We start from the raw sequence: 6,800 nt of genomic DNA on the forward strand, positions 1-6,800 counted from the left end.
CGGTCCTGGAGCCCCTCGGAGATGCCGCTCTTTCTCACCTCACGATGAAGAAGTGAGCAGAGCAGCCCTGCCCCCTTAGGCCGGAGAACAGTTGAGCCATCTACTTAGCTCTAACCGGACCTAGTGCTCCAGACGTGGTAACACCCCCCCAGTGGGCGGTTCTGTCTGATGTATCCTCATGAATGGTTCCCACCTCGGTAACCCATGACCTCCCTAGGTGGACTCCCACCTTGCGGTTATCTCCTTCAGTCCGCACATTTTCCCATGTGTTCTCCCCTGATCGTGAGACCATGTTGGTGTCTTCACTAATTCCTCCCTACGGAGGTAGTGGTCTCTGTAGCGTTTTTCCCCCAGGGGTTGCTTACCCAGTGGCCCTTACGGTGCGGGGCGGCTTCTCGCTTTAAGAGAATCAAGGCCTCCGCCCGTGACGGCCGGTGGCAGGGGCTTCCCACCTTTTCTTCAAAAGCTCTGGGACCCCCTACCTCTCCACTGGACGGTTACAATTTCGCGCTAGCGCTTGTCTGACTCGCCCAGGCCAGTCAGCGTCGCTCCGCTGGAGATTGTGATGCGGCACAGCGCTGTGGCATTTTCCATAGGAACCCCATCTGTCGGCTCGACACAACGTTGAGAGTGCCCCGCGGGGGGAGTGGGTACGTCGAGAGACCGACAGAAAGGGAACGTCTTGGTTACTGATGTAACCTCAGTTTCCTGATGGAGGGAACGAGACGTTGTGTCCTTCTTGCCACAACGCTGGCCGCCCGCCGCAGCGGTCGAGGGATGCTCAGGCTCCTCAGATCAAAAGGTGAATGAATGCAGCATGCCTTCTCCCTTTTATACCCGGATATCCGGGGACGGAGTCCGGCATGCAAATTTCATTCGCCAATTTCATTGGCCTTTTCTAAACTAGTCAGAAGTTGATAGGTTCTCAAGAGCGAACCCCATCTGTCGCCTCGACACACGTCTCGTTATTAAGAGACATGATACCAAGTAATAATGACAATCAAACACAATTCATAAATTCACAGCACAATTTCACATTCACAAAATCAGATTCATAAATTCAAAACACAATTCATAAATTCACAGCACAATTCACATTCACAAAATCAGATTCGTAAATTCAAAACACAATTCATAAATTCACAAACATTTTCCCCAAATGCTCACACAAATATATCTCGCAGAAATAAATTCAGAATGTTTTCACAAATATGTATATATCATGTTCTTGAATTACTTTCCAATAAACATTTGTGAATGTTGTTACATGTATTTATGGATTGGTGAATCTGCATTTGCAAATCGTCACACGTGTGTGGATTGCTTTGAATTTGTGTGTGGTATTTTTGAGACTGTCCTGCCACGGTGAGATTCAAGCGTAACTTTTTTTTAAGGATGGCCTGTTCAGCCAATCGCGTTGAGCTTTTGATCCACCAATCAAAACGCTCCTTACTGAAGTGACTCGAGAAGCTCGACGCTGCACAGTTCTGTGCAGTGTGCCTGCATCGGTTCAAAAACAGAGAGGGACGCAAGAGCACACTCAACAAGTAAGTAAAGTTTACTTTTTATACCTGATGCCACTCTATATCTCATAAAATATTCATAAAGCTTGTTTTTGTTACTGAGCTGGCGGTGTTGAATTGAAGGTGAACATGTTTGAACTGGTGTTTGTAAGAAGACTGTTGCAGTTACCAGAGCCTTTAAATTTCAGTCGCCACAAACTTTGCTCTTGCGGTTCACGTAATAAAACATTTAAACAGATGTTGACACGTATGCCTGAGCGATAAAATAAGAGTAATTTTAAATATTGTAGTTGGGGCTCGGGGGCGTTGGATCCTCTGCTGTTATATTTTAAATGCTGGCAATGTTTTACCTCTTCAGGATGTCATCGCGATTCGCAAGACAAAGCATATTTAAAGCTTTGATATGTTAATGAAAGAAGGGAAATGGCGTGGAATATGACTTGTGGTGATAGATAGTTTCAAATATTGAATTTCAGCACCAAAGCACATTTATTTCAGTATTTTTCGACCACATTTGTTGCTGAAATGACTGCATTTCTTGTCTTTTTAACATATTAGTTGATCTCTCACATCCAGTAGTAGTCAGCTTTAGTTAATGTGTATTGGTAGATAATAGCTACTTAGATTTATATGTTCTAACTGCAGTTAACTATACTAACAATAAACTTAGATACATTGATGAATTTAAACTGTGCCACACAACTTAAACCTCTGACACATTGTTCTCTCTCCTTAATAGGAGCTGATAGAAAAGTCTAAGCAAGAGATTTTCCTGTAGTCATGCAGTCTCAAGTTTCAGTTGTGGTGGGTGTTGTTATTATTTATTTAATACAGGCAAATACACACACATATACACTTTACACGCTCTGGTTACAGTGAGACGACTTTCATGAGAGCGTGTTCGTGTCATGGTTTCGTTGTAAAGCAGTGTTCTGTTATCAAGAGACTGAAAGACTATACTTGTCTGTTGTAAACTTCTGTAAGTGTGGTCTAGATGTACAGGGTGCGATGTCTCTCCGCTCTGTTGCAGCATGGATGGTCTAATGAGGTGCCGTCCTTCACAGAACTTCTCTTGGTAGTGAGGGCGTGAAGCTGAGGATGTGTCGTGCACGGGTCGCTTGGGACGTGGCTGGAGTTCGCTGGAGCTGGCATTGTGTCGTCTGCTCAGTTGAGAAGTTATACACTTTCTAGCTTATGAAGTAATGAAATGAAATGATTGTTGAACATCATGTTTAATTTTCATACTATCAGTGTCTAGAAAGTGCAACGAGTATTCACTATCTAGGTACAACATTATTTATTGTTCTACTGTTTACAGTAAATTTTTAAGCAGAATTAATGGTATGTTCGGATGTAAGCTCGAGCATTAGTCATCTGATAATATATGGGTCATTGTTATATTAATTTAAATTATACTAATGTGAAGATAATCAAAAGACGAGACTAGACCAAACACGAAGTCTAAACATGGTAGGCTCATCGTCGATTTAGGGAAACCATACTTACTCAACTATCAACCGTTCAATAATCTCTTGATCTTTAAGAGCTAATCTGCTAACTTTCGTGACAGGTTGGTTACTTATAAATAACTTGATTTTAGGGCGCTAAGGTGTTGTTCTGTATCTTAACGGAGCGATTCGACGTTATTGGCATGTTTATCTATCATTTACTAGGCCAGACTTCCTGAAGAGAGGATGCACTATCGGTAGCTGTGGTAAATCGTCTAAATAGCGCTGTATCCTTCTGTCACCTTTTCAACAATGTAATGAGGTTCAAAATTAGTGTGGATTCGGACGGTTGCATTCTGAGTAGTGAAATCATGCTGACTTCTGATATATAAAAATGAACTGTTGTGTGTCGTTATTTCTAGTATTTGCATTACTTGCAACATGTTATAATTGTTGCTTGCAGAGTACACTAGATGTACTGTGTGTTGCATGTTATGATCGAGTCTATGCACTGTGTTATGCAGTTATATAATAATAATGACTTAGTAATTTGTTTGTATGTCTCTTGTATTGTTCTGCCGTCTCTTTAAATCTAAACCCAGAAGCCTTTCAACTGCTGAGAACTGTAATCAAAGTCACTATTACAGTATAGTTATTCTGAAGGAAATAAAAGTTTATCTACTGCAGCCCTGCTTCTGGTCGTGTGCTGTGCTCGGTGGTCTTGAGTGAAAGATCATTGCGATTGCAGCAGAATCTCTTACACCGAGCAAATATTAATGGGAGGTAGAGCATGCACTAATAGCAACGATGAGTCTCTCGCAGAAGAGTGTGCTGCATCTTCTTCATCCGGTCAGACGAGTCGCCGGACAATCAGCAACGCACAAACCAGTGGTGCAGGTGTTATCAGACTTTATTTCTTCAGAAAAGCAATAGTGAGTAGTGACATTTTGAATAAACAGCTTTCAGTGAAAGGAATGGGTTTAGTTTAAGAAGAAGCTAACATAGAATACATAACATAGCGTAATTATATACATGCTTACATATAAGACATCCACATAAACATGCAAAAAAGTAAATATCAGTGGATGCAAGCAACAATAAATACATTTGGCAGTAATTGCAAAATAAATAAGGCAACAAACATTTCATTTGTTAATATATCCAGGTAGTAGATGAGCCTTTCCTTGAATGGAAAGTCGTCACACTCATTAAACCTCTTACAGGTAGAAAAAGGAGACCAGAAAAGGCATAAACATGAAAATAGCCATTGCATCCTTTTAATTTTATGCCAGTGATGATAGTAAAAACTAAATGTCTCCAGTACAGCAACAGTTACCTAAAAAGTCAAGTTAATTTAGTAAGTAACCAACTGTCAAGCAAATGTAGCAATGTAGTTAAACATAAAATATTTGTGACATAGTGAAGTTGAAATATGTTCCATGGGTATGTATCTGTTTACTTGTTTGTCTGGTCTCTTGTCTTTGCATTATTATTAATGTATGAATTTATGATATAAAACTGTCCATATTATATCAAGTGCCTCAAGTGCTTTACATCATATTAATATCTGCTTTAAAAATTAGTGAAAATGTGTGGCCTTGTATGTGATAGCACTTTGGCACTTGACAATGAATTTATAACTAATTTCAGACAATATTCAATTCAATTCTATCTTACAGGCTAATCATCAAACCACCCCACCAGCTCCAGCAACTCCACCAGTCCAACGACCCCACTGAGAAACTGCATCACTCTACCAGAAAATTCATCACTCCACTCATTAGCCATCCTGCTGAAAACAAAGACATACACCCGTTAACAAGCCACATTTAAGAGTGAAATAAAATAATAAAAGCTTATGTCATTTCAGTCTCTGTAACAGACTACCTGCTTAATAATAACAATAACGAAATAATAATCGGTCCTACTGTACATGTGTAGTGTTTGTTGTATTATTTGCCTGTATTAAATAAATAATAACAACACCCACCACAACTGAAACTTGAGACTGCATGACTACAGGAAAATCTCTTGCTTAGACTTTTCTATCAGCTCCTATTAAGGAGAGAGAACAATGTGTCAGAGGTTTAAGTTGTGTGGCACAGTTTAAATTCATCAATGTATCTAAGTTTATTGTTAGTATAGTTAACTGCAGTTAGAACATATAAATCTAAGTAGCTATTATCTACCAATACACATTAACTAAAGCTGACTACTACTGGATGTGAGAGATCAACTAATATGTTAAAAAGACAAGAAATGCAGTCATTTCAGCAACAAATGTGGTCGAAAAATACTGAAATAAATGTGCTTTGGTGCTGAAATTCAATATTTGAAACTATCTATCACCACAAGTCATATTCCACGCCATTTCCCTTCTTTCATTAACATATCAAAGCTTTAAATATGCTTTGTCTTGCGAATCGCGATGACATCCTGAAGAGGTAAAACATTGCCAGCATTTAAAATATAACAGCAGAGGATCCAACGCCCCCGAGCCCCAACTACAATATTTAAAATTACTCTTATTTTATCGCTCAGGCATACGTGTCAACATCTGTTTAAATGTTTTATTACGTGAACCGCAAGAGCAAAGTTTGTGGCGACTGAAATTTAAAGGCTCTGGTAACTGCAACAGTCTTCTTACAAACACCAGTTCAAACATGTTCACCTTCAATTCAACACCGCCAGCTCAGTAACAAAAACAAGCTTTATGAATATTTTATGAGATATAGAGTGGCATCAGGTATAAAAAGTAAACTTTACTTACTTGTTGAGTGTGCTCTTCTCTTCCCCTCTCTGTTTTTGAACCGATGCAGGCACACTGCACAAACTGTGCAGCGTCGAGCTTCTCGAGTCACTTCAGTAAGGAGCGTTTTGATTGGTGGATCAAAAGCTCAACGCGATTGGCTGAACAGGCCATCCTTAAAAAAAAGTTACGCTTGAATCTCACCGTGGCCAGGACAGTCTCAAAAATACCACACACAAATTCAAAGCAATCCACACACGTGTGACGATTTGCAAATGCAGATTCACCAATCCATAAATACATGTAACAACATTCACAAATGTTTATTGGAAAGTAATTCAAGAACATGATATATACATATTTGTGAAAACATTCTGAATTTATTTCTGCGAGATATATTTGTGTGAGCATTTGGGGAAAATGTTTGTGAATTTATGAATTGTGTTTTGAATTTACGAATCTGATTTTGTGAATGTGAATTGTGCTGTGAATTTATGAATTGTGTTTTGAATTTATGAATCTGATTTTGTGAATGTGAAATTGTGCTGTGAATTTATGAATTGTGTTTTGTAAATGTATTATTATTGAGCTGTCTGTCTCCATAAACGAGACGTTGTGTCGACCGACAGATGGGGTTCGCTCTTGAGAACCTATCAACTTCTGACTAGTTTAGAAAAGGCCAATGAAATTGGGAATGAAATTTGCATGCCGGACTCCGCCCCCGGATATCCGGGTATAAAAGGGAGACGGCGTGCTGCATTCATTCACCTTTTGGTCTGAGGAGCCTGAGCATCCCTCGACCGCTGCGGCGGGCGGCCAGCGTTGTGGCAAGAAGGACACAACGTCTCGTTCCCTCCATCAGGGAACTAGGTTACATCCGTAACCAAGACGTTCCCTTTCTGTCGGTCTCTCGACGTTGTGTCGAGCCGACAGATGGAGGTTCCTATGGAAAACGCCACAGCGCTGTGCCGCGTCACAATCACAGCGGAGCACGCTGACTGGCCTGGGCGAGTCAGACGAGGCTAGCGCGAAATTGTAACCGTCCAGTGGAGAGGTAGGGGGTCCCAGAGCTTTTGAAGA

General features: G+C 40.4%; 1 long non-coding RNA gene across 1 annotated transcript; it reads right to left on the bottom strand.

Annotated features, from left to right (window-relative positions):
• Positions 1 to 4,649: 4,649 nt before the first annotated feature.
• On the bottom strand, positions 4,650 to 5,769 carry LOC130569296 (uncharacterized). Its single transcript, XR_008964806.1, has 3 exons — positions 5,742 to 5,769; positions 4,962 to 5,026; positions 4,650 to 4,763 (listed from the first exon to the last, which is right to left on the bottom strand). It is a non-coding gene; the product is annotated as an uncharacterized LOC130569296 (long non-coding RNA).
• Positions 5,770 to 6,800: the final 1,031 nt, after the last annotated feature.

This window comes from Triplophysa rosa, linkage group LG18 (assembly GCF_024868665.1).
Source record: "Triplophysa rosa linkage group LG18, Trosa_1v2, whole genome shotgun sequence".
In the NCBI taxonomy this organism is placed as follows: Eukaryota; Metazoa; Chordata; class Actinopteri; order Cypriniformes; family Nemacheilidae; genus Triplophysa; species Triplophysa rosa.